The sequence below is a fragment of the Talpa europaea genome, assembly GCF_964194135.1.
Source record: "Talpa europaea genome assembly, chromosome: 10".
In the NCBI taxonomy this organism is placed as follows: Eukaryota; Metazoa; Chordata; class Mammalia; order Eulipotyphla; family Talpidae; genus Talpa; species Talpa europaea.
In genome coordinates this window covers 67,051,596-67,077,519 of record NC_140077.1, presented here as the reverse complement: position 1 = coordinate 67,077,519, position 25,924 = coordinate 67,051,596, and the positions used below count along the sequence as shown (strand labels likewise).

Genomic DNA, 25,924 nt, shown 5'->3' with positions numbered 1-25,924 from the left:
CCACAGGGGATAGGCAGCCATACATAATTTCAAATGGCATTAGTCCCAGGGAATATGGGGAGTTCCGAACACGGAACAACACGTAGGGAAGGAGAAGCACCCAATCCCCATTAGTCTTTAGGCATAATTTGATTAAAATCTCCTTAAGAGTTTGATTTATTTTTTCTACCTGTCCAGAGCTCTGGGGATGGTAAGCACAATGTAATTTTCAATTTGTCCCCAGTGCCTGGGCTAGACCCTGGACTACCTTGGCTACAAAGGAAGGACCATTGTTAGAGCCTATACCTTGTGGAACTTCATACCGGGGTATTATGTCTTTTAGTAGAGCCTTACAGACGACTTTGGCAGTTTCCTTCCTTGTGGGGAATGCCTCTACCCACCCTGAAAATGTATCTATAAAAACTAGTAGATATTTATACCCATATTTGCCTGGCTTTACCTTTGTGAAGTTCACTTTCCAAATTTCTGCAGGAAAAGATCCCCATTTTCTACTACCTGAGATTTTTGCTCTGGGATGGGCGTTTATGGTCTGACAGTCTGTGCAGTCTGCCAGCAACTCCTGGCACAGTTTGTTTTTATGTTGAAAGGCAACTCTGGCTGTTCTAAGAAGTTGCTGCATCTTGTGGCTTTCGAGGTGTGTGGTGGAGTGCAGTCGGTTAAGGAGCAGGTGGCCCATCTGTGTGGGGAGTAGCAAAACTTCCCCAGCCATCCACCACCCCTTTACTTCTTTAGCCGAGGGAAAGTTTTTGTGGATCCAATCACGATCCCCAGTGGAGTAGGTTGGGTTCCCTTCTGTCAGAGGGCCCATTCCTGGTGGTGGCAGGCTGAGGACCTGGAGGAGCACTGGCTCATCTCCTTCCTGGGCCACTTGCCATGCCTCTGCATCTGCCCTTCAGTTTTTCTGGGCTTCAGGGGTTTGGCCAGTCTGGTGTCCTCGGCAGTGCACTATGGCCAGCCTCTTGGGCAGCAGGACAGCCTGGAAAAGATCCTGAATATGCTCAGCATGTTTGATGGGTTTACCCTCAGAGGTAAGGAACCCCCTTTCGGCATATATAGCCCCGTGTATGTGAGCAGTAGCAAAGGTGTATCTACTGTGTGTGTACGCAGTTAAACTTTGTCCCTCTGCCAGCCGTAGGGCCTTAGTCAGAGCCACCAATTTTGCTTTTTGTGCTGAGGTGTCATTTGGAAGGCACTGGGACCAGATTACTGAGTCCGAACTAACCACTGCCACCCCAGCCTGCCGGCGCCCCTCCGGAATAAAGCTGCTGCCATCAGTGAACCAAACAAGGTCAGCTGCAGACAGGGGTGTGTCTCACAGGTCAGGGCGGACCCCTGTCACCTGGGCCAGAATTCCTGACAAGGGTGGATCTCCACCTTCATATCCGGGTCTGGCAGTAGGGTGGCAGGGTTGAGACCTGAGGAAGACTTGAGCAGTACCCAGGATGCATCTAAGAGCAAGCTCTGGTAATGAAGTAACCGGGCATTACTAATCCACTTACCCGGAGGATGACGCAACACCCCTTCCAAGGCATGGGAGGTAGCCACCATCATGCTGCTGCAGCTATGATAAGCAGGCACGGTGGCCAGCCAGCTGCAACTGGGTCCAACTTTTTTGAAAGGTAAGCTACTGGCCTTACCCAAGGTCCTAAGGTTTGGGTCAATACTGCCTTGGTGATGCCATTTTTTTCATGCACAAAGAGATTGAAGGCCTTCTCTGGGTCTGGCAAGGCCAGAGCTGGTGCAGTCAGAAGGGCCAATTTAAGAGAGTCAAAGGCCTATTGATGAGCGTCTCCCCAGGAGAAGGAGTCCTTTGGGGAACTGCCTTCTTTGGTGAGTTCATATAAGGGTCCCGCAGTTTCTGCAAACCCAGGGATCCAGAGTCTGCAATAACCCACAGAGCCAAGGAATTCCCGTACCTTACGTCTGTTCGTGGGCGGAGGAATGTCCAAAATGGTGCATGTCATGGCTTCAGTGAGCCACCGTTTTCCTTCCTTGAGTCGGTACCCCAAATAGGTGACCTGCTGACAGCAGATTTGAGCCTTTTTTGCACTGGCCTGTTAACCCAGCGTCCCCAACGTGGTGAGAAGTTTTTCTGTGCCACTGACGCATAGCTCCTGGCTGGAGGCAGCTAGAAGGATGTCATCTACATATTGAAGAAGAGTTAGGTGGGGGTGACTGCTACGAAAGGGCATCAAGTCTCGAGCCAAAGATTCATTAAACAAGGTGGGTGAATTTTTGAAACCCTGTTGCAGTCTAGTCCAGGTCAGCTGTTCACACAAGCCAGTATCTGGGTCTCCCCACTCAAAAGCAAACAATTTTTGACTTTTAGGTGCCAGTGGAATGCAGAAGAAGGCATCCTTGAGATCTCACACAGTGTACCACTGATGGGAGGGAGGCAAGGAGCTCATCAGAGTGTATGGATTAGGCACAGTGGGATGAATGTCAGCCACCCTAGCATTAACCTCTTGTACGTCTTGGACTGGTCTATAGTCTCCCGTATGTGGTTTCTTAACCAGGAAGAGAGGCGTGTTCCATGCAGAATGACATGGGCAGAGAATGCCAGCTGCCCGCAGTTTCTTAATGTGTGGCGAAATGCCCACTCGGGCCTGAATAGGCATAGGGTATTGCTGAACTTGAACTGGTTCCGCACCAGGCTTTAGTTCGACAAAAACGGCTGGTAGCTTGACTGCCAGTCCCGCCCCCCCGTCTCTGCCCATGCTGTCAGGAAGCAGCGCAGCCACTCTGCCATATATATTTTTTGTTCTGTGGGCAGCGAGTGTAATCGAAACTCGTCCACCAGTGACATAGTCAAGATGAATGCAGGATTGTCCATGGTTATATTTGTCCCCCCCCAAATGTTGGCCCCTGGCATTAGAAACCTCCACTCCTCCTGGGCCAAAGGTTATACTGGCTCCCACCTTTGTTAAGAGGTCACGTCCGAGCAGTGGCACAGGGCAATCAGGGATAACCATGAAGGAATGGCTTACCATGCCGGAGGCCAGGTTTAGCTTCCTGGTTGTAGTCCAGTCATATAGTTTGGATCCAGTAGCGCCCTGGACCCAGGTAGTACGGCGGGAACGTTTTTCTCCATTTGCCAGTAAAACTGAGTATTGAGCTTCTGTGTCAAACTAGAAAGTCCACATCCTTTCCCTCCACTTTGAGAGTTACCCTGGGCTCGGGGAAAGGAACCAAACCCCGACTCCCCTAGTCACTATCATCTGACGCAGCTGTCCCGGCCAGGAGGACGGGGTTGATTTTGGTTTATTTTCCCATTTTGTTGCTTTTGGGCAATTTTTTGCCCAGTGTCCATATTTTTTGCACCGGCGGCATTGATCTTTGTCCCACTTGAGAGGGGAGCGTTTGGGTCCCTGTCCCTGTCTCGTCGGTCATCCACTTTTATTGGGAGTTTTATTTTGGGGCCGGTTACCTACTGTTGCTAATAAAATTTTTGTCATTTTTTTTTTTTTGTTTGGCTGCACGAATTTTTTTGTCCTTAACCCTGATTTTGTTTTTCTGCCTTTTTTGTTTTGCCCTTAATTTTTTTTTGTTTATTCATTTTTTTTTTTACTTTTTTTAATTGAAAACTTTTTTAGCTGTCCTTAGTAATTTCTGAATTGGGCGTTTTCCCAATCTTTCTAGTGACTGAAGTTTTCGTTTAGTCTGGGGCTGCCTGATTTACAAAGGCCATTGTGACGGCCCGCGACTCTCAATTGACTTAGGATCAAGGGGAGTAAACTGCCTAAATGCCTCCATTGTGCGCTCCAGGAAGGCTGCTGGGGTCTCAGTTGCCCCCTGATGTATGTCTCCTACCTTGGCCAAATTGGTGGGTTTGCGCACTGCAGCGCGGAGACCAGCCATTAGAGTCTTGCGATAGATTCGGAGATTTTCCCTACCTTTAGGCGTATTGTGATCCCACTGAGGCCGCTCCGTGGGAAAGTGGCGATTGATGATTGCCTGATCCTGGGTGGGCCGCCCGTCGCCCCCTGGGACCTGACGGCGGACTTTCTCCAAAATTCTGTCCCACTCTTCCGTTGTGAAGAGGACCCGCATCAGCTGTAAGCAATTATTCCAACTAGGCTGGTGGGTGAAAAGAATGGACTCAAAGAGGTTAATGAGTCCCCTAGGATTGTCAGAAAAGGGAGGGTTTTGATGTTTCCAATTATACAAATCGGAGGTTGAAAATGGCCAATATTGGAGGTTTTGCTGGCCATTCTCACTTACCGAGTCCACTACCCTTAATGGGGCCAATGTGGTTTGGTCCAGTCGCCCTCTCTGGTCAGCTCGTTCCCTTCCTGGCTGGCGATGTCTTGTCTGGGCACTCACAGGGGAGCCAGGCGGGGTTGGTTCGGGATCGGGAATTAGAGGCTCAGGATCGGTTCTGGGTCTAAGGCGGGACAAGGGGGAGGCGGAGCAGTAGGCATCATAGACTCAAGGCTTTCATTAATATTCTGGGGATAGGAAGAGTTTTGGAGGACAGGCTTTTTGGGCCCTTTTTTCTGTTGTGCCAGACAAACAAGGGTTTTTCGTTGTCCGACTGCTAGGGCAAGTCGCGGAACAAAGGGCCGCAACCACTGAGGGGAAAGGTAGTAATATCTTCCCACAGAAGTATATAAGGAATTTGATCAGGGTGAAAAGCCATAACTTGCTTTTTTGACCTGTCTGATGACAGCAATGTCCAAGAATCCTCCACGTGGCCACTGAATGCCAGTAAACGTCGGCCATTTACTGGAACAGAAAGTGATTAGTAACCTTTTTTTAATAACAAGACTAAGGTTTTGGCCCTTGTCCAGACCTCCGAGAAATCGTCCACCATGAGGGACAATGGTGTGGTTTGTCCCTGACCCATCCTGTAGAAAGAAAAGCAAGACAGGGACAACAATCCCCACAAGACACAAACTGAAGACCACAGATAACAGAAACAGGCCCTTGGGCTTACTGGAGAGGCCAGTGATTATTTTTCAAATTTGCCTTCCTGTCCTGGCCTGAGCCTCGGAATGGGTTCTGGAATAACCGTCGGAAACAGGCATCAATGCCCCGGCCTGTGCCTTGGGACTGGTTCCGGAAAAACCATTGGAACCGGCTCCGGAAAATCTGTTGGAGCCCAATGGCCTTATACGCCTCAGATTTTTGGATTTCTCCTTGGAACTGGACCTCATATGCCCCAGAAAAATTTGAATTTCTCTGGGCGTCGGCTGTCGTGGGTTTGAGACGTCTCTCCAAACCCTGTGCCCCTGTTCGTTTGGCGCGTCCGCCTGACCCAGGAAGTCCATATACCAGGAATCAGATGTCCTCCTCAGGCCTAAGCCTTTTTCTGGCCACTTTGTGTAGTAATTGGGGATCCCGGACGAGCCCACAAAATGTTAGGAGTTGGCGCCTCAACTCTATCCAGGGTTCCCAAAGACCACACGGAGCCAGAAATGCAAAAGCAAAAAGGTTTTATTGCTAGCTTAAGCTAGGGCCCAACTCTACCTGGAGTACTGACACAGCAGTCTCATCAAGTTGAAAGAGGGACCCCCTCCCAGAGTAACCAACTGTTTTTGTACTTTGTTGACAGGATGCGGGGACTTTTTACACCAGGGGCCAAGTTCGGCCTGATTGGGTATCTCTCCTTGGCACTAGTTAAGTTTTGTTTACCCTTGTCTTGTGATTTTTACCCCAGTCTGGTGGTTTTTGCCCTGAAACAAAACTAAGGCATAGCTGTGCCCTTTAAAATGTTTGTTTTCCTTAAAATGGCTGCTGTCTTGCTATGTCTAATTTTTTAATATTTTACAGTACAATTCTATGAATATACTCAAAACCACTGAATTGTGCATTTTTAAATTAATGAATATTATTGTTATAGGGCCTTGACCCAAAAGAGTGGGTCCTTTGCTCTCTAGGGAAAGATCTTACCAGAGAGTGCTGGTATACTTGAACGAGGCAAGGCTTTATTATAGAACCTGATGCCCATGGGAGCCAGTCTGAGAAAGGAGAATATAACCTGGCCCCCTGAATCAAGTTAGGAGGAGATAGCTAAAGGGTAAGTCCATGGCAGGGTGGGGTGTGTGTGGCAGGGAGGGGAGAGCAGCCTCAGCTTATACTGGATGGGCTTCACCAGACCCTGTGCAGATGGGCTATATTCCAACTGCGCAGCGCATCTGGGCTCTTTGTGAGATAATCATTCATCAGGATCTAATGCTTTTTATCTATCATGGCACTGCTCATGGTTAGTGTAGGGGGCTGAATTGTTTGAACAGGACTTACAAAAGGACTGGATAAAAATCATTTGACAGGCCCACAGTTTCTTTAACCTAGGTTATCTCATTATGGTATTGTAGGGTAAATGGTTTTTCAGGCTTTTCTGCCCTCCAACCATTAGGATTGCCCTGTCTGATGGGGCACCTGCAGTTGTTACATTGTTGCAAGCTGTCTTATTTACTTCTGTGGGCCATGGGAGGAGTATTGAGATGGTCACCAGGAGAAGCAGAGGTGGGAGTATGAAGGCCTGAGAAGGGCAGAGTGAAGACTTGCTGGGGGCCTGGAAGCCTGGTGGCCTCCTGGCCCCCCAGCAACCCTGCCTGCTGTGTACCTGTTTGCCACAGCAGTCCTGAGGGCTCCAGGACTCTCCTTTACCTGTCTGCTTGGATCATAGGAATCCTGCTCTGTGCCCATCTTGCCCTACAGGTATGTGAATGAAGCTGTTACAAAATAAGAAGATAAAGCAACTTGGGGGCCTACCAGCTGGTGCAAGGGGTTAAGCATCAGCACTATAAAGCTATCCATGGCCACTGCAGCACTAGTTCTAACCCCAGCCAGGGAGCTAACCCACATGGCAAAGCAGACCTTACCTGTCTCACCCACTGCTCCACTCAGCAGTGTATTTTCAGTCAATTGGCCTGTTCTGCTCCCCACTCTGTCTCTGGTGAGCCCTCTCACCAGCACCCCCTCACCTCTGGCCTGCACCCCAGCTCTTGTATGCATAAATAAATAAATCTTAAAAAAAAAAAAAGGAAGATAAAGCACCAGAGTGTTTCCAAGAAAAAACTCCAGGGATAGGAAGAGCTGAGTACCCAGAAGAGAGGAAGCCTAGTTAACAGAGGAACAGAGTAAGAGTTTAGGGGATACTCAGGAAATATAAGGGGCAGAAGCAGCCCCCAGGATTTAGCATCTCTGGGGATGATTCAGTGTTTGGGGTTTCAGCAGTTTTGCATTTTCATCAATTCTGGGATCAGCCATTTCTGCCCCCACTACGCCGGCTTTGCAGAAGGCTGTGGTGGGCGTCTGAAGGACATGGTGAGGCTTCCAGCAGCCAACCTCAGAGAAGAAATGTTCGGAGACTTTGCAAGCAGTCGAGCAACTAAAACTGTTCCCAGCTTTGCTGCTGTTACAGCCTGGCAGGGAAGGCGAAGACCTGGAGCTGGGCACCTGGCTGAGCTGCATGCGTGTGGCCATTTGTTGGGTTGTTCAGCTGCTGCAACTGCTGTTTTGAGTGTTGCTTGCCAGGTGCTGTGCTGGGACATCTTGGCATCTCCGTGAATGTCTCTTGTTGTGTCTTCTGTTGTCTTCATAAGTTGGATTCTGGCCTGTGGTCTGGCTGCCATGTGCTCTAAGCCCTCAGTGGCGGGAAGATGCCATCATGGGAGCATTTGTGTTTGGGAATTTGAAACCCTGGACACGGCTTTGGGTGAGGTAAACAGCCATTTGTGGCCTCAGGAACTCTTTGATTTTCCTGGTTTGTCAAATAAACCCCATTATTGTTGTTCTCTGAATCTGTGTATTCTTGCAATTGTGCACATGGGTGAAGAACTCAGACTGCGACAAGTAAACTATTTGGGCAGTGTCCTTGGCGAGTTTTTGTGCCCCTTGCAGCCTGGTATCAATCTCAGTACCTCTGTCATTTCCTATACTCTCTATAATTCACTCCTTTCTGGGTCTACCTGCTCTATGAAAGTTGCAATTCACTCACAGTGTGATTTAGAAGAGCCAAAAGAAGAGATTCATTCCCCATTCACTAAACACCCTCTCCCACTGACCTTGCAGCAGGTGTCAGGAGGATCTTGGAGGGAAAGGGGAAACTGAGGCCCTCAGTCACCTTCCGAGGGGCCTGGAACTCTGTGTCTTGTCACTAAGGAGTGTGGGTGGGTGATTCTCTGGCCTCCCCCACCCTGCCCCCGTTGCCATGTGCTCCTACTCAGCTACATTCCAAACTGCTTGTGTTGCAACTCAGCTTCTTGCCACCTGCAGAGCAGAGCCAAGCCCCTTAGTTTGGCTGAGGTCACAGCAGCCCTGCCGGAGCTGTAGTGTTACCTTCCACACCAATTCTATTAATAGCTGCTGCACTGACCCTTCCAACTCTCAGAGCCCCCTGCCCCTCTAGCTGCCCCACCCACGCACCCATCTTCACTGCTTGGAAACCAGGTACTTTTTCTAAGATGTCACTGACAATTCCTAAATCTCCTGCAAGGAGGAATTAGCTCTTCTTTCCCTCCTAGAGCTTCCCAGTCCCTTGCTTCCGGGAATTTATTCTTGCAAGAAGCAGGTTACACTCTGCCCCTGGCAGATTCGATACTTCAAAATTCTTCCCAGACCACGACTAACATCAGGCAGGAAAAGGTAATTACTGAAAAGCCCTCACATGTATCTGCTCTGCCTTAAGTGTGCAAAACCCTGTCAAGCTATCCTGGTGGCTCTTTGAGACTTGCTTTGATACTTTCTTAGGTGGATTCAGAACAGTCTTCAGGGTTGGCTCACTTCACCACACAGCCATGGATAGCAGCTCTTTAGGTGCTGTGTCTGAGAGTGTGTCCTGAGAGTGTTCAGCTGTGGACTCAGAAGGACCCTTTGATGACCAGCAAGGTGCATTTTTCTGTGTCACTCTTCTTCGGTACATTTGTCATTCCTGGCAGAGAAAACCTTGCATAAATGACAGTAACATCAGTGAGTCACTGTAGGATGGTGAGAGGAATGCTGGGTATGTAGGACAAAGGGCAAAAAGTGGCCAAAGAAAACACAAAAGGGCAAGTGTACTCTTGCTGTATCACTAAGTGCTAAACTGAGGAGACTAACAGTTGTCTTATGTTGCCTTTGTTGAAGCAGGAAATACAAATTTCTCACAACGAATGAAGATTCTGAAGTTTGTGGGCAATTTCCCTTTCAAATAACAATTTCCCCTTTAAATAACAGCAAATGCTTGTTGCCTCAGTCTATCTGACATGGACTTTTCTCTTCCCAACTCAGAGACTTTGGGTTTCTCTTTCCTGTGCTGCAGCCTGGAAACTAAATTCCCCATCAGTCTTCTGGGGCAGTTGTAGAATTTACTGTTTTTCTGCTTTGAGAAGTCACTGTCTTTTGCTCTTCATATATGTTTTTTCATATATTGTGTTTGCTATTGTAGACCATTACTTCAGATGGGGTGAATAGATCAATCTTTCAGTGGAAGCAAAATTACTTAACAGTTTACTTGATATTAATCTCTAACATTTATAGATTGCTTAAAAGATAAGTTTATATGATAGCTTCTTTTCATAGTTCAACCATGTTAGATGGCACATGTTCAGATATAAATGGTCTTTGGAAATTCCTGGGATGTAATGTCTAAGAAGACCTTAATATTTTACAAGTGGGGACTTCCCTCGTGGCACAAGGGATTAGGTCTCAGCATCATCAAGCTGTCGCCAGCCACCGCAACATGAGTTCTCTTCCCAGCCAGGGAGCTGACCCACATGGCGCAGCAGACCTCTCCTGTCTTTCCCACTGCTCCCCTCAGCAGTGTATTTCAGTCAATCCACTACTCTGCTCCCCACTCTATCTCTGGTGAATCCTCTCACTCTCTGCACCTCTGACCTGTACCTCAGTTCTTGCATGCATAAACAAATAAAATATTTTATAAATAAAATAAAAAATATTTTACCAATGTTAATTTATTATATCAGGTCTCGGTTGCATGCTGTATAGCATTAACAGCCCTGAAGACAAGTGGGCCTCATGTTTACATTCTGGTTCCCAGAGCAAGTGTATCTCTATCCATGTGGGGCAGGGCAGGTGTCCAGATTAGCAATGCCTGCTGGGAATTGTACTGCCTTGAACATGGGATTCAGCCCAATGGTCAGATGATAAGTGACAAAACCATTGGTGGTGGGGCTGACTCATTCAACATGTTCTTCAGGGAGACGGGAGCTGGCAAGCATGTGCCCAGAGCAGTGTTTGTGGACCTGGAGCCCACCGTGGTTGATAGGTACTCAGACACTTAGACAACATTCCAGAGAAGGTGGGAGAACCACGCTAAAGCCCCTCATGTGCTCCTTTGAATCCCTCTGCAGAAAGGCTAGGACATACAAGCGAAGGCCCTCGGCCATGTTAGGCGAGAAATGGAAAGGTTTGCTTGCAGTGAATGTGGTATGCTGGCTCCTGATTTAGAAAATCCTCAAGTTGAGTAAAGGGCTGCTTTGTCTGCAGCAGGATGGCTGATGATAGACCAATTGATGGCTCCCTCAGCCCCGGTCAGGTGGGTATGTAGACTCTGCCTGTGGGAACGTGGGCACTGGTACCTGCCTAATGTCCCGTGGTGCATGAGAGTCTTGACTTGTGTATGAGACATAGAAAGTTATGTGGAGAACCTTCATTGTGTTGCTCCAAGTTAGAAGGCCAGTAGTAGATTAAAAGGCCAAGGAGAGCTGAGGAGAGAGAGCAAGCAAGTCCTTTCAACTGAAGTGACAGAAAGGGCACCCTATGTGACCGTTGTCTCCCAGGCTTTAGGGTTACAAATGGGACTGCCTGGCAGAAGTGGTGCTGACCTGGTGGCTGTGTTGGGTATAAGGGATATGGGGGTGTGAGAGCTGTTTCCCTTCTTGGGAACCGGTGGAGTTGGTATTTGTACCGAGTTGACTGAACAACACATGCTTAGTAGAAGGGACCTGCTTGTGAATCTCTGCCCTGATGGGCTCACAGTGGGCCTCAAAAATTGCAGCACATGTATCCTCTCTGCAGATGAAGTGCGCACATTGACCTACAGGCAGCTCTTCCACCCTGAGCAGCTGATCACCTGGAAGGAAGATGCAGGCAATAATTTTGCCAGAGGCCATTATACATCAGCAGGGAGATTGTTGACCCGGTCCTGGACCAGATCTGCAAACTGGTGAGAATGCATGGAAGGCTTCCCACAGATGTTGTACTGGACAGGAGGGTGGGCCTGAGATGGGGACTGGCAGGTCATTCTGTCCAAACCCAGGCTGGAATGGTGAGTCCACAGGCTAACTCTGCAGTGTGACCACAGTGTGTCCACAGTTGTTTAGTGACTGCTCAGCTTTGCCTCTGAGCATGATGCATGTTCACCATGGATGATTTGAGTCCATAGACACATGCTGAGGAATGTTTGGGGGTGTTCCTGTTGGAGTGTGGTGGTGTGGCTGCTGCAGGTGTTGACCCTTGTCTCGTTTTTGCTCTCAGGCAGGCAGACCAGTGCACGGGGCTGCAGGGCTCTCTCATCTTTCACAGATTTAGGGGCAGCACTGGCTCCAGATTTACACTCATGGAGCGTCTGTCAGTGGACTATAGCAAGAAGTTCAAGCTGGAATTTGCCATTTACCCGGCCCCCCATGTGTCCACAGCCATGTTGGAGCCCTACAACTCCATTCTGACCACCCACGCGACCCTGGAACGTTGTGACTATGTCTTCATTTTGGACAAAGAAGCCATCTATTAGCACAACCTGGACATCTAACGGCCCATGTAAGGTCAGGACAGGACACGGGGCAGGTTTCCTAATATCCAGCAGACTGGGTAAAGGAGGAGTCAGAGTCCTCAGTGTTTTTGCAGGTCTTTTATTGGGGTTCACCAGGCATACAGCAGGCAGGGGTGCTGGGGGGCTGGTAGTCTGGCAGGCCTCCCAGCCCCCAGCAAGTCTTCACTCTATCTGGGCTCTCTGGCCTTCTCTGCTTATCTCTCAGCTTCTCTTTCGGCTTCTGCTGCTGTTGCTGGCATCCCCGTGACACCACCCTTAAAAGCCCAGTCTCAGCCCAGGTGAATCCCATCTACCTATGCCCACACTCAACTCCAGGTGCCCGCCATCAGGCATGCATTCAGGACCACAAGAATCCATCATCTATCCTGATGGTGGGAGGGAAGAAAAGCTTGACATTTTTCCTCACCCTACAGCCCACCTACACCAACCTCAATCATCTGATTGGCAGATTATGTCCTCTATTATGGCTTCCCTGCCCTTCAACAGGTCCTTGAATGTGGACTTGACGGAATTCCAGACTGTAAGGGCAGGACTGGGCACAGTGCAGGTTTTCTGATCCCATGCAGACCGGGTAAAGGAGGAGTCAGATTCCTTAGTGGGTTTTTGCAGGTTTTTTATTTGGGGTTCACCAGGCATATGGCAGGCAGGGGTGCTGGCTGGGGGGCTGGGAGGCTGGCAGGCCTCCCAGCCCCCAGCAAGTCTTCACTCTATCTGGGCTCTCTGGCGTTCTTTCTGCTGCTTTTCCGCTTCGGCTTCTACTGCTGCTACTGCTGCTGCTGCTGCTGCTGGCTGGGGCTGCTGGCGTCCCCCCGTGATGCTGCCCTTAAAAAGCACAGTCTTAACTCAGCTGAATCCCATCTACCTATGCCCACACCCTATTCCAGGTGCCCGCCATCAGGCATGCATTCAGGACAAGGATCCATCATCTATCCTGATGGCGGAAGGGCAGAAAAGCCTGACATTTTCTTTACCTTACACAGACCAACCTTGTCCTGTACCCTTGCATCCACTTTCCCCTGGTCTTCTATGGCCCAGTCATCTCAGCAGAGACAGTATAGCAGCAGGAATGGGCACAGGGCAGGATTTCTATGACCGGAGCAGAAGGGGTAAAGGAGGAGAGAGTCATGGAGCCCTCGGTGGCTTTTCAGGCTTTTTTCAGGTACATAGCAGGCAGGGGTGCTGGAAGCCTGCCAGCCTCCTGGCCCCCAACAAGTCTTCACTCTTTCTGGGATCTCTGGCCTTCTCTTGTAGACTGTGCTTCTCTTGTGGTTCTGCTGGTGTCCCCTTATGCTGCCCTTATAAGGTCAGTCTCTCAGCCCAGGTGTACCCACTTATGCATGCCCACACCCTATTCCAGGTGCCTGCCATCAGACATGCATCCAGGACTGCAGATCCATCATCAATCCTAATGGCAGGAGGGCAGAAAAGCCTGATACTTTCACGCTTAGGCCTACCATGAGCAGCTGTCTGTGGCTGAGATCACCAGTGCTTGCTTCAAGCCAGCCAAACAGATGGTCAACTGTGACCCTCGCCATGACAAGTAGATGGCCTGCTGCATGTTGTACAGGATGACGTGGACCCCAAAGATGTCAACACGGCCATCGCTACCCTCAAGACCAAGCGCACCATCAGCTTTTGGATTGGTGCCTGACTGGGTTTGGCACTGGGTGACATTGGGGGTTTTCCCTGTTGGCAAGCAGCAAACCCTGCAATAGAAAGCTGCCCCTTTGTGCACAATGCCTGTGTCCCATATGTATTGGGACCTTTGTCAGAAATTAGTGAAACTGAGTGGTAGTTGTAGGGTAAAGAAAATATCAGGCTTTTCTGCCCTTCCTCCATCAGGATAGATGATGGATCCTTGTCCTGAATGCATGCCTGATGGCGGGCACCTGGAATAGGGTGTGGGCATAGGTAGATGGGATTCAGCTGAGCTAAGACTGTGCTTTTAAGGGCGGCATCACGGGGACGCCAGCAGCAGCAGCAGTAGAAGCCGAAGCAGAAGCCGAAAGAAAAGCCGAGAAGCAGCAAAACGAACGCCAGAGAGCCCAAATAGAGTGAAGACTTGCTGGGGGCTGGTAGGCCTCCCAGCCCCCCACCCAGCACCCCTGCCTGCCATATGCCTGGTGAACCCCAATAAAAAACCTGCAAAACTACTGAGGACTCTGACTCATCCTTTACCCAGTCTGCATGGGATCAGAAAACCTGCACTGTGCCCAGTCCGGCCTTTACAGTAGTTTATTCAGTGGTGCTTTTTGAACTTCATTTCTGAGTCACTACACTGTAAATCTGATGAGAGCATTTTTTTTTAACAGAATAGTTTTGTTTAAGATTTTTGTTCCCACATCCCTTCCCCTTATGTAATACCAGTATTAGTGTGGCAGACATGTAGATGTGTAGTTTTCTGGGCATTTTGGTAATTCATGTGGATATTGGCATTCCTGTACACTGCTATCTCTAGTCTCACTCCAATTTCATGGATGTGTAGAAATTAAATACAATATAAATGTGTGTTGATTTAAAGAAAAACTGCCATGAATGTTTTCATGAAGGAAATGGCATCTTCAGAGTGTGTCTCAGATATATGATATGTATCACTGCAGGGTAAGGAAAAATGTCAGGCTTTTCTGCCCTCCCGCCATCAGGATAGATGACGGAACCTTGCGATCCTGAATGCATGCCTGATGGTGGGCACCTGGAATAGGGTGTGGGCATAGGTAGATGGGATTCACCTGGGATAAGACTGTGCTTTTAAGGGCGGCGTCACGGGGATGCCAGCAGCAGCAGAAGCCGAGAGAGAAGCAGAGAAGAAGCAGAAGTAGAGAATGCCAGAGAGCCCAGATAGAGTGAGGATTTGCTGGGAGCTGGGAGGACTGCCAGCCTCCCAGCCCCCCTGCCTGCCATATGCCTGGTGAACCCCAATAAAAGACCTGCAAAAACCCACTAAGGACTCTGACTCCTCCTTTACCCAGTCTGCTGGATCAGAAAACCTGCACCGTGTCCATTCCTGCTCCCTACAATCACCCTTCCACTTTATACAAGCTAGAAACCTTGCTGTTGCTGTGCAGCTTTGTCTTGTACTTTATGAGTAACACTATCAGTTCCTTCCATATGGGAACCTCTGGTTCACTGAACCTTGTTTTGCAAGTCTCCTCTGCTGACTCAGATCCTCACAGCTTCTGGTGAGACTGCTGAAGTGGGTTCTTATCTGGGATTTCTTATTTTGGATTCTATTCTAGTTAAAACATCAATATGATTAGCAAGCCCACCACCTCATTTTGTAAATTAAGTTTTAGATGAATATAGGCCACACCTGTTATTGGCATAGGTAGTGGCAGGAATGACACAGGGCAGGTTTTCTGATCCAGCAGACTGGGTAAAGGAGGAGTCAGAGTCCTCAGTGGCTTTTGCAGGTCTTTTATTTAGATTTATCAGGCATATGGCAGGCAGGGGTGCTGGGGGGCTGGGAGGCTGGCAGTTCTCCCAGCCTCCAGCAAGTCTTCACTCTATCTGGGCTCTCTCTGGCATTCTCTCTGCTTCTCTTCTTCTCTCAGCTTCTGCTGGCGTCCCCATGACGCAGCCCTTAAAAAGCCCAGTCTTAGCCCAGGTGAATCCCATCTACATATGCCTACATCCTACTCCAGGTGCCCGCCATCAGGCATGCATTCGGGACCACAGGGTTCTGTCATACATCCTAATGGCGGGAGGGCAGAAGAGCCTGATACTTTTTTCCTTACCCTACAACATATTGTGACGCTTTTGGGCTACAAAGCTAGCGTCACTCAATTACTCAGAACATCTCAGTTGTGACAGCTGTCTGCTCTAAAAAGTCTTGAACAGGGCCTCCCCTGGTGGCGCAGTGGTTGAGTGCTGGGCTGTGAAGCTGCCCACAGCCTCTGAAGTGCCGGTTTGATCCCCGGCTGCCAGTGAGGGTCCCACGTGGCGCGCAGACCTCTCCTGCTGCCCGCTGCTCCCCTCAGCAGTGTACTTCATCATTCTGCCTGTTCTGGTCCCCGCTCTGGCTCTGGTGAATTCTCTCACTCTCCCGCGCTTCTCACTGTACCCAGTGCTTGCATAAATAAATAAATAAATCTTTAAAAAGTAAATAAAAAATAAAAAGTCTTGAACATGTGCTGTTTTCACATATGAAGTTTTCTGACCCTGGATGACCCTGCATTCTGTTGCCAAAACCTGTCATTTCTTGATTCTGAAGCTTGGATGCCTCTCCTTTGTTCCCAGCCCTGGAACATCATACACCTTCCATTTAGCACACATGTGCTACCTCCTTAGTAGTGGTAGCAGAGATCCTCAGCCTTCTGTGCTTTCCGCACACTGATTGGTGGGTGTAGGGTAGGTAAAGTATCAGGCTTTTCTGCCCTCCCACCATTGGGCTTAATGGTGGATCCTTGCAGCCCTGAATGCGTGCCTGATGGAGGACACCTGGAATAGAGTGTGGGCGTGTGTAGGTGGGTACACCTGGCCTGAAAGACTGGGTTTATAAGGGTGGCGCAGCAGAGTGCAGTGTGGTGGTGTGGTGTCGAGGATGGAGGAGTGCAGCGGAGAGTGACAGAGCGCAACGGAGTACAGTGACTACAAAAGGCAGAGAGCATGAAGACAGCAGGGCTGCTAGAACCGTTAATGAACCTACCCGGTATGGGTTGGTTGCATTACAGTGGGGATGCAAAGGGTGGGAGCTTTCCTCCTGGTACTTTAAGTATTATACTCTGAGCATCACCTGAGCACTTAGCACATGTCACAGTTGCTGGGACACCAGCCTTCAGGCAAGCTGGGACAATGCCTGGTGACTGGCTCCAGGGCTCCTCTTTCTCTTTCCTTTGTCTGAAAACCAGCCCCCTGTTCTCTTGAAACTTTGGCTGGAACAAAGAAAGGGACTGTTTGCAGTGAATCAAGCCTTCTCCCTGGTTGTACAGGACACCATGTGCTTCTTTTCTGTGAAAGCAGCCACCATTTCTGGGTGTGACACAAGTTTCACAAGGCACTTTCTTCCCTTCTTCTGGCAGGTGGGCACAACTACCAGCCCCCCACCACTGTCCCTGGGGGAGACCTGGCCAAGGTGCAGTGGGCTATGTGCCTGCTGAGCAACACCACCACCATCACTGAGGCCCAGGCCCAGCTGGACCACAAGTTTGATCTCATGTATGCTAAGCATGCCTTTGTGCACTGGTACATGGGCGAAGGCATGGATGAAAGGGAGTTTCCTGAGTCCTGGGAGGAACTGGCAGCTCTGGAGAACAATTATAAAGAGGTGGGCATGAATTCTCTGGAAGCAGAGGCTGAAGAATGGGAAGAATACTGAATGGAAGAATGTGGCTGGCAGGTGATCCTCTTCTCCCACTCTCTTGCCACCCCTTGGCATGGGTGTTTTCAAATTGTTCACCATTGACATTTCCTCACCCTGTTGCTGTAATTGGCTAGGACAACTGTTCTTAGGATTAGATGTGACCCCATGCCAGCCCAGGGGTTTGTGGAGGCTGGTTGGCTGCAGAATGCTGTGCTGTACCAGTAGGTGCACCTTTGTCTGTGTGTGTGAGGAGATGCTGTTCATCTCCCCTAACATGCCCCCGGGGAGAACGGATTTTCAATTCAAGGTCTCCAAGTAGAAAGGTCTACTCAAGTCTAGGAAAAGCAAGTTTTAAGTTGGCCATCTTTCAGGACTGAAGTCCATGGGTGTGGGTTGTCACCAAAATCCCCAAAGCTGTAGGTCAAATGCGTAAGGACATTTCTTTGAGAGAAGAGTTTTTAGATTTCTGCATGACATTTATGACCTACAGAAATTTGACACAACTCCTCTCTGACCTCACAGTCCATGTAAACTTGAAAGCATTCTCCCCTCTCTGCTAAAACCCCTGCCCCCACGGCCTTGAGCACCCCGGGAATGGGCTCAGCAAAAGTGCTTCACCCTTTACTTTATGTAAAATGTGTTAATGTATTAATTTTCGATCTTCTATTTGTAATTTTTATAAATCCATTTTTTTATAGGCTTGGTAGGTCTTCTCAATCCCAAAACATACCTATATTGTCAGTCTCTTTTTGTGAGTTTTCTGAAGACAAAGCTCAGCAAGTAACCTTTAGAAATAACAAAAATTTGAAAATGACCATACCTAAAATTATGACTTAAGGCAAAAGACAAGGATGCTTGCTCAATTTTGTGACATGCACAAACACACACATATATTTCAGAATAATCAGAATCGTCCAATAATACTAAACCAGAACCTACTAGGTTTTAAAAATCTCATATATTTTAGAACACTTTTTTTTTAAAGATTTATTTATTTATTTATACAAGCACTGGATACAGTCAGAAGTGCGGGAGGGTGAGAGAATTCACCAGAGCCAGAGCAGGAAACAGAATAGGCAGACTGATGAATAAAATGCTGAGGGGAGCAGTGGGCGTGGCAGGAGAGGTCTGCCGCGCCATGTGGGACCCTTGCCAGTGGCCAGGGATCGAACCAGCGCTGCAGAGGCTGCGGGCAGCTTCGCAGCCCAGCACTCAACTGCTGCGCCACCAGGGGAGGCCCTATTTTAGAACACTTTAATCAGGCTTTTTTTTTTTTTGTCATCAAGAACCAGTAGAAGAAGTTTAAGAATACTTGAGTCTTGGGGCTTCCCTGGTGGTGCAGGCGGTTGAGCGCCACACTGTGAAGCTGTCCACAGCCTCTGGAGTGCAGGTTCGATCCCAGCCGGCCAGGGAGAATTCCACTTGGTGAAGCAGACCTTTCCTGTCTCGCCAGCTGCTTCGGTCACTCTGCCTGTTCTGTTCCCCACTCTGGTGAATCCTCTCACCCTCCCGCGCATCTGGCCTGTACCCCGGTTCTTGTATATAAATAAATAAATCTTAAAAAAAGAAAAAGAATACTTGAGTCTTTACTGCACATGAAAAAGAAATTAAAGTTCAGTTTTTCATAAGTATACCACTGATAATAAACATAAATATTTTTAAAACAAGTCATTCTAGCACATAGCCTTTTCTTAAGATACCTCTTTGACCTTCAACACTTTTTCCTTCCTATTTTGCACTATTTTTTCAAAGATAGCCATTTTGTTTTGACACTAAATTTTCCAAGACCTTTAACATATCTATTTTAAATACATTTCTTAACACACCTCATTTTATTTGCATTTAGAGTTACAACATTCTAGTTTTTAATTTTTAGATTGTAAGACTGTTATGGCAGTTTCATCTTTTTTTATGCCTGAAGGCCCAGAGGAGATTTTTTTCCAAAGTCTGAGCCCCCCAAGCAATTAGGCAACAGAGTATTAATTGTCCCATCAGGGGCACATTCACACTGTAAAGCAAACAGGGAGTATAGAAGCAGGAGACTCCCAAGAGGTCATCTGGTCATCTGGGGCACACAAGTCAGGTGCCTGGCCAGAGAAAGTTCATCACTTACTCTCTGAAACTTTTAGTCAACACCAAGGTCTTGTCCCAAAATAACTCCTGCTAATTAACAGGTCACCCTCACATTTTTCACTTGAAGACATTGTAAGAGCTGTTATGCTATTATTCTTTTGTATTGGATAACTCATACATAAACACATGCTTTCTTTTTTTTTTTTAGTGAAAATAAAGTTTAGTTTCCCTAAAATAAGAAGCAAAAAATACACCAAAAGCTCATTAGTCAACAAATTTTCATTATTAAACTTAGTAGATCCTTAGTTTTTTAGGAGAAATATACCACCATTTAAATAAAGATCAAAAGAACAGATTTAAGATATAAATACCAACTGTAGCTGTAGTTTTTCTTAGGAAGTTCAGAGTTACAAATGAAACAATTTTATATACCAGAAGGTTTTTTTGTTTTTGTTTTTGTTGTTTTTTTTTGTTTTGTTTTGTTTTTTTGGCTAAGGCAAGGGAAGAAAAATCAATTAAGTGCTTACCTAGGGAACAAAGGTACTTTTTTTAAGGGAAGAAATAGTGGGTTAGTCCTTTTAGAAAAGAATTTTATCAAAGGAAGTCCAGGTATAAACAAAACCACATTTATCCATGTTCATCTCTGTTAACATAGACCAGGTCAATAACCCTTTTTGCTGCTCCAATTTTTTTTTTCTTTTTTCTTTTTTTCAAATAAACACAGTTAAACATACAATAGAACTATTAATTCCCAACATTATAAATTTAAGACATGAAATTCTTCAATTAAACCATTACATTTTGAACAAATTTATGTTTACCAAAAATTTTAGATCGCAATCTCAAAATTTGGGTTCTTTTCTATTAGAATTTTTTTTAAATAATAAATTTTATTTTTATATTCCCCATACAATTGCAGCCCCCCCATTCTGACCCCAATCCCTCCCCTCCCGCCCCTGCACCCCTAAAAGTGTCTCTGGTTCATAGTTTTTTGTTGATTTTGATTTTCACTTTCTTATAGTTATTCATTTTCCTGGTCCCTTATTTAAGTTTTCTAGATTCCTGCTATGAGTGAGACCATCAGTTATTTTTCTTTTTCTTTTTGGCTTATTTCGCTGAGCATGATCCCTTCCAGCGCCATCCATGTTGCTGCAAATTGCATGTGTTTATCTTTTTTGAATGCTGAGTAATATTCCATGGTGTATATGTACCACATCTTCTTGATCCAGTCATCTATTTTTGGGCATTTGAGTTGTTTCCAAAGCTTAGCTATTGTAAACAGTGCTGCTATAAACATAGGGGTGCAGGTGTTCTTTGGAATTGATGTTTCTGTGTCCTTCGGGTAAATACCTAGGAGTGGAATTGCTGGATCATACGGAATCTCTATGTTTAGTAGGTCCAGAAATCTCCACACAGCTCTCCACAGTGGTTGGACCAGTTTTCACTCCCACCAACAGTGCAGAAGAGTTCCTTTTTCTCCACACCCTCGCCAACATTTGTTGTTGCTAGTTTTTTTAATATGTGCCATTCTCACTGGTGTAAGATGGTATCTCGTGGTAGTTTTGATTTGCATTTCCCAGATAACAAGTGATGTTGAACATTTTTTCATATGCCTGTTGGCCATTTGCATTTCCTCTTCAGAGAAGTTTCTTTTTAGCTCTTCTGCCCATTTTTTGACTGGATTATTTTCTTTGTTGTTGTTGAGTCTCATCAGCTCTTTGCAGATTTTTGTGATCAGTCCTTTATCATTAGTGTTGTGTGCAAAAATATTCTCCCAGTTGGTGGGGTTTCTCTTTGTTTTTGCTATTGTTATTCTATTAGAATTTATATAGGATCCATTTGCAATAATTTTAACATGGCAACCCTCTAGAGACAAAAGACACAAAGGGGCCTCCCCGGTGGCGCAGCAGTTGAGCACTGGGTTGCGAAGCTGCCCGCGGCCTCTGCAGCGCCGGTTTGATCCCCGGCTGCTCCCCGGCCACTGGAGGAGGGTCCCACATGGCGCACAGACCTCTCCTGCCGCCCCCTGCTCCCCTCAGCAGTGTACTTCAGTCCTTCTGCCTGCTCTGCTCCCCGCTCTGGCTCTGGTGAATTCTCTCACCCTCCTGTGCTTCTGACTGTACCCAGTGCTTGTATAAATCAATCAATCTTGTATAAATAAATAAATAAATAAATAAATCTTTAAAAAAAAAGACACAAAGGCAAAGACACAGACACATATCTCTTCTATTCAGAATTTTGGCCACTTGCACTAATTTTTAGAGATAGTTATTTTACCAATATTTCTGACAACGCTGAGAACAATTATTAATTTACTTTTAAATATTTCTTTTTAACTACCTCCTTAGATAAGAGAACGTTTCTCAAGTTATATTTGTAAGAATGCCCCTTAGGTTCTAAAGAAAATAGAGCAGAAAATTCCCTATCAGTTTCCTTTTTTTTTTTTTAGCAAGCTCTCAAGGACCATCTGTCTGCTCCAATTCCCTCCTATTGTATTCGATGTTACAGCAAAAGAAGGGGGAGCGCACAGATGCTTTTCTGGCTTTTCTCTCTCAGAGATTTTCACAAGTCCAGTCACTGATCCGCTATATGACTTGTCGACAGAACCACAGGTAAAGACCAATCTATCTCAGCAGCTCCAGCTGTCATTTCACACACTCTGTCTCACACACACACACACACACACACACACACACACTGGACGTTATAACCATACCATCCCTCCCTTTCTGGGAGTTTCAGGGTTCCCTTCTAAAACCACATGAGACCCTCAAAGGTCTCCCTGAGAGAGAGACCTCTCCTTCCACCACTCTGGGTAGGCCCAATGGGAACCAGGGTTCTGGCACCTTACCTGATCTGAAGTCGGCACCAAGTCCTGGCCTCACTCAGCTCTTTGGAAGTCAGGCCAGGACAGTGTTGTGGGGGCTGGGTAGGGGCAACCAAGTCAGAGACCCCGGAAAGACCTCAGCAGAGTGCTCTCGCCCTTCATTGTCTCTCCTTCCCCTCCCCTACTCAGAGCCCACCTAAACCCATGGCTCAAAGGGCCAACGTGCTTATTGTTCCTGGCCAACATGTTCCTACCGAACAACGTGCTATTGTTCCTACCAAAATGTTGTAGAAATGAATTCTAGCCTTTTACTCAGGCAGAGGAAGAACAAACAGTACTTCAGGAATGGTGAGGTCGGGAGAAACTTTATAACTCATGCATGAGGTTCTAGACCTAGGTAGCCCCATAAGGTCTGAGCACCCTTTTAAAAACCAAGGCTTCCTTTTATACACAACTGTCTCCATATCTGTTATATGGATAACATCGTTTTTCAGCAGACACAACCATTGCTGCAAAGTTCCCAGACAAGGGGGGCAAGGCAAGGGGGGGGGGCAAGATGCAGGCATTCAGGGATGGCCTTGGAGAGAGAGACCAGCTTGGCCGGCTGCCAAGCCTTGTAGATAAGAGTGCTGAGGCCCTGGCCATGAATCTTGAAAGGGAAGGAGCTGTAAGTAAACAAACTTGTTGATTATACCTGCATTGGAGTGTTCATTGCACCTGGGCTAGAAGTTCTGTTGTAATCTTTATTATATTCATTTGCTTAATAATATATTTTTGCTTCAAGAGGATCCACCAGAGACAGAGCAGGGAACAGAATAGGCAGACTGGCTGAAATACACTGCTGAGGGGAGCAGTGGGCAAGACAGGAGAGGTCTGCCTCGCCATGTGGGTTTCTCTCTGGCCGGCCTGGGATTGAACTCATGCTGCAGAGGCTGTGGATTGCTTCATAGTGTGGTGCTTAACCCCTTGCGCCACCAGGGAGGCCCTGACCTTCCATTTCTATGGGAGAAAGTGGCATCACATCTATCTTCTGGTTGCTTTCTGCTGAATGGGGTCATCCTGGGAGCGGGGAGGGGGTAGGAGGTAGGGGCCTTAACCTGGAAGGCCTGTCCTTGCAGGTGCCACTGTTCCTGACATGATGTTAATGATGGAGGACAGGAATAGGAAAAAAAAAAAAAAAAAACTGAAAAAGGAAGCACCACAAGACCAAAAAGGAGGTGGGATTAGAAGGAAGTGGGGTTGAAGAGATTAACATAACCATCTCAGTTGTGGACACTAAGATCCTTAGGCACAGATTGCATACCTGCAGAAACAAAGATCCTTAGGTGCCAATGCCTAGATTACAAAGCATACCATCCAAGCAGGTATCAGGAGGAGCATCTAAAGGTAAAGATATGGAGATTGAGCCCATTGTAGACTCTCAGTCCCTTTGAAATTCTACATAGTTACCCAAAATCAGCAATTAACCCATTAACTTAAAGGCTCATAAGGAGTGAGCCCTCCCAAACAGTCTCTGCACTGGCTCAGGGCAGCACTCCCTCTGCCCACTTGTGACTATGCAAATGCCTCTTTTTACCAAGTATCTCCTCTACAAGGCAGTGGTACTTTGAGTATGTTAATGGTCACTGTCACAGAATATCTCCTCCTTCTGTGATTAATTACAAAGGTGTGTCTTGAAGTCCCACAAACTTCCCTGGAGGTGGGGCAGATGGATTGGACTCTGGGTTCCAAATCACTGGATCCCCCTCTGGGCTCCAACTTCCTGCCAGTGGGACCAGGCTTGTGGGGGCCTTCAGCTCACCTCTGACTGGGCAGGGAAACTTCCCCCTCTGGCTCTGTGGGGAGACTTCTGCCAGTTTCAAGGAGTCTTTATTGAAGAAAGCTCCCTGTTCTAAGATGGCAATGCAGAGACGCACTCCCCTGTGTGCCCGGTCTGCCCAGGCCATGGGTGCCCGCTCCCCATCTGGGCTCAGACTGCTGGCCAGAAGGGGCCTGGGGTGGGCGAACTTCCCTGCTCACCTCTGGCTCCACCAGGAAACTTCTGCTGGTTTCAAGCAGTCTTTATTGAAGAAAGGTCCCTGTCCTAAAAAGGCATTGCGGCTACGCACTCCCCTGTGCGCCTGGTCTTGCTCCAGGCCTTATTTCCCTCCTTACCCCTGTTTGCATGGCCCACCCTCTCTCAGTGCCTGAGGGTGTTTTTGTGATCCCTGGTTTCCAACTATAGGGTGTTGGTGATTTTTTTCTGGTCGCTAGGTAGCACCAGAGATCTTTCCTAGTGTCCTTTGGGAAACGTTTTCAAGCCTGTGGGTTGGGGGAACAGAGTGGGAGTGGCGTGGAGAGCCTCAAGGGTGTGGGGGTGCTGTGTCTGCCTTGTGCCCCACCGTCGTGGGGATCCCACGCCCCGAATTTCGTGCCCCAGGTCTCATTTTGCAAAGCCCTCAGGTCCAGGACGCGAGCTGTAGCCCAGTTCAGTGTCTGCAGAAATGGCACCTTTTGCAGCCCTGTCCCGTGTCAGGGCACCTGGTTTCTGATTACTCAGTGAGGGACATTCACCTCAATGAGGGCCCCCGCGTGTCTCCCCAAAAGCCGAGGCTGCAGGCACGGGGACCAGGGCAGCCCTGATCCGCCTATGATTTTCAAGCACACCGCTTTTCTGCACAAACTTAACGGCTGGCCTTGGGCTGTTTGTAGGTCTCCTGGGAGGCTTTATTTTTCTCCAATGAATTTAAATATTTTCAAAGCAACTTATTCTAGCACATAGCATTTTTGAAAGATACATCTCTCAGACCTTCAGAACGTCAACACCTTTTTCCTTCCTATTTTACACCATTTTTTTTCAAGGATTGTGTAGGGTAAATGGTTTGGTAAATGGTTTTCAGGCTTTTCTGACCTCCCACCATTAGGTTTGCCCAGCTTTATGGGATACCTGGAGTTGTTACATTGTTGCAAACTATCTTATTTACTTCTATGGGCCATGGGAGGGATATTGAGGTAGTCACCAAGAGAAGCAGAAGCAGGAGAGAGGCAGGAGAGAAAAGGAGAGAGAAGCTAGAGAAGCCCATAGTGAAGACTTGCCAGGGGCTTGTAGGCCTCCTGGCCTCCTGGTCCCCCAGCACCCCTGACTGCCATGTATCTGGTTGTTGCACTACATGTAAAAGCTTAATAAAAGCCTGAGAAAGCTACTGAGGTCTCCAGTACTCTCCTTTACCCATCTGCTAGATCAGAAAACCTACACTGTGCCTAACCTGCCACTGAAGATGGCCATTTTGTTTTGACACTAAATTTTTCAAGACCTTTAACATATCTGTCTTAAATATATTTCTTAACACATCTCACTTTATTTGCATTTAGAGTTACAACTTTCTGGATTTTAATTTTTAGATTGTAAGACTATTATGGCAGAATTTCATCTTCAGTCATGCCCGCAGGCCCAGAAGAGACCTTTTTCCAAAGTCTGAGCCCCACCTACCCCAAGCAATTAGTCAACAGAGCAGCCATTGCCCCAATAGGGGCACATTCACAATGTAAAGCAAGCAGAGATAGAAGCAGGAGACTCTCACCTGGTCATCTTGGGCACACAAGTCAGGTTCCTGGCCAGAGAAAGTCCATCAGTTCCCCCCTGAAATTTGTAGTCCACACTGAGGGCTTGTCCCAACATAACTTCATCTAATTAACAGGTCAGCCTCACATTTTTCACTTCAGGACATCATAAAAGCTGTTATGCTGTTATTCCTTTGTAATGGATAACTTACACATAAACATATGTTTTATATATTTTTGAGGTGATGACAATAAAGTTTAGTTTTCCTACAATAAGAAGTAAAAATACACCAAAAGCTCATTAAGCAGTCAACAAATCTTCATTATTAAACTTAGTAGATCCTTAGTTTTATAGGAGCAATATAACACCATTTAAATAATGATAAAAAGAACAGATTTAAAATAGAGATACCAACTGTAGCTTTAGTTTTCCTTAGGACAGGAAATTCCAATTGCAGAGTTACAA

At 47.2% G+C, this 25,924-nt stretch overlaps 1 pseudogene across 1 annotated transcript; it reads left to right on the top strand.

Moving 5' to 3' along the window:
* The first annotated feature begins 9,997 nt into the window (after window positions 1-9,997).
* On the top strand, window positions 9,998-17,033 carry LOC311179087 (tubulin alpha-3 chain-like; annotated as a pseudogene). The gene is made up of 7 exons: window positions 9,998-10,213; window positions 10,946-11,113; window positions 11,429-11,706; window positions 12,133-12,236; window positions 12,700-12,771; window positions 13,168-13,379; window positions 16,738-17,033. The product of its transcript is annotated as a tubulin alpha-3 chain-like (transcript).
* Window positions 17,034-25,924: the final 8,891 nt, after the last annotated feature.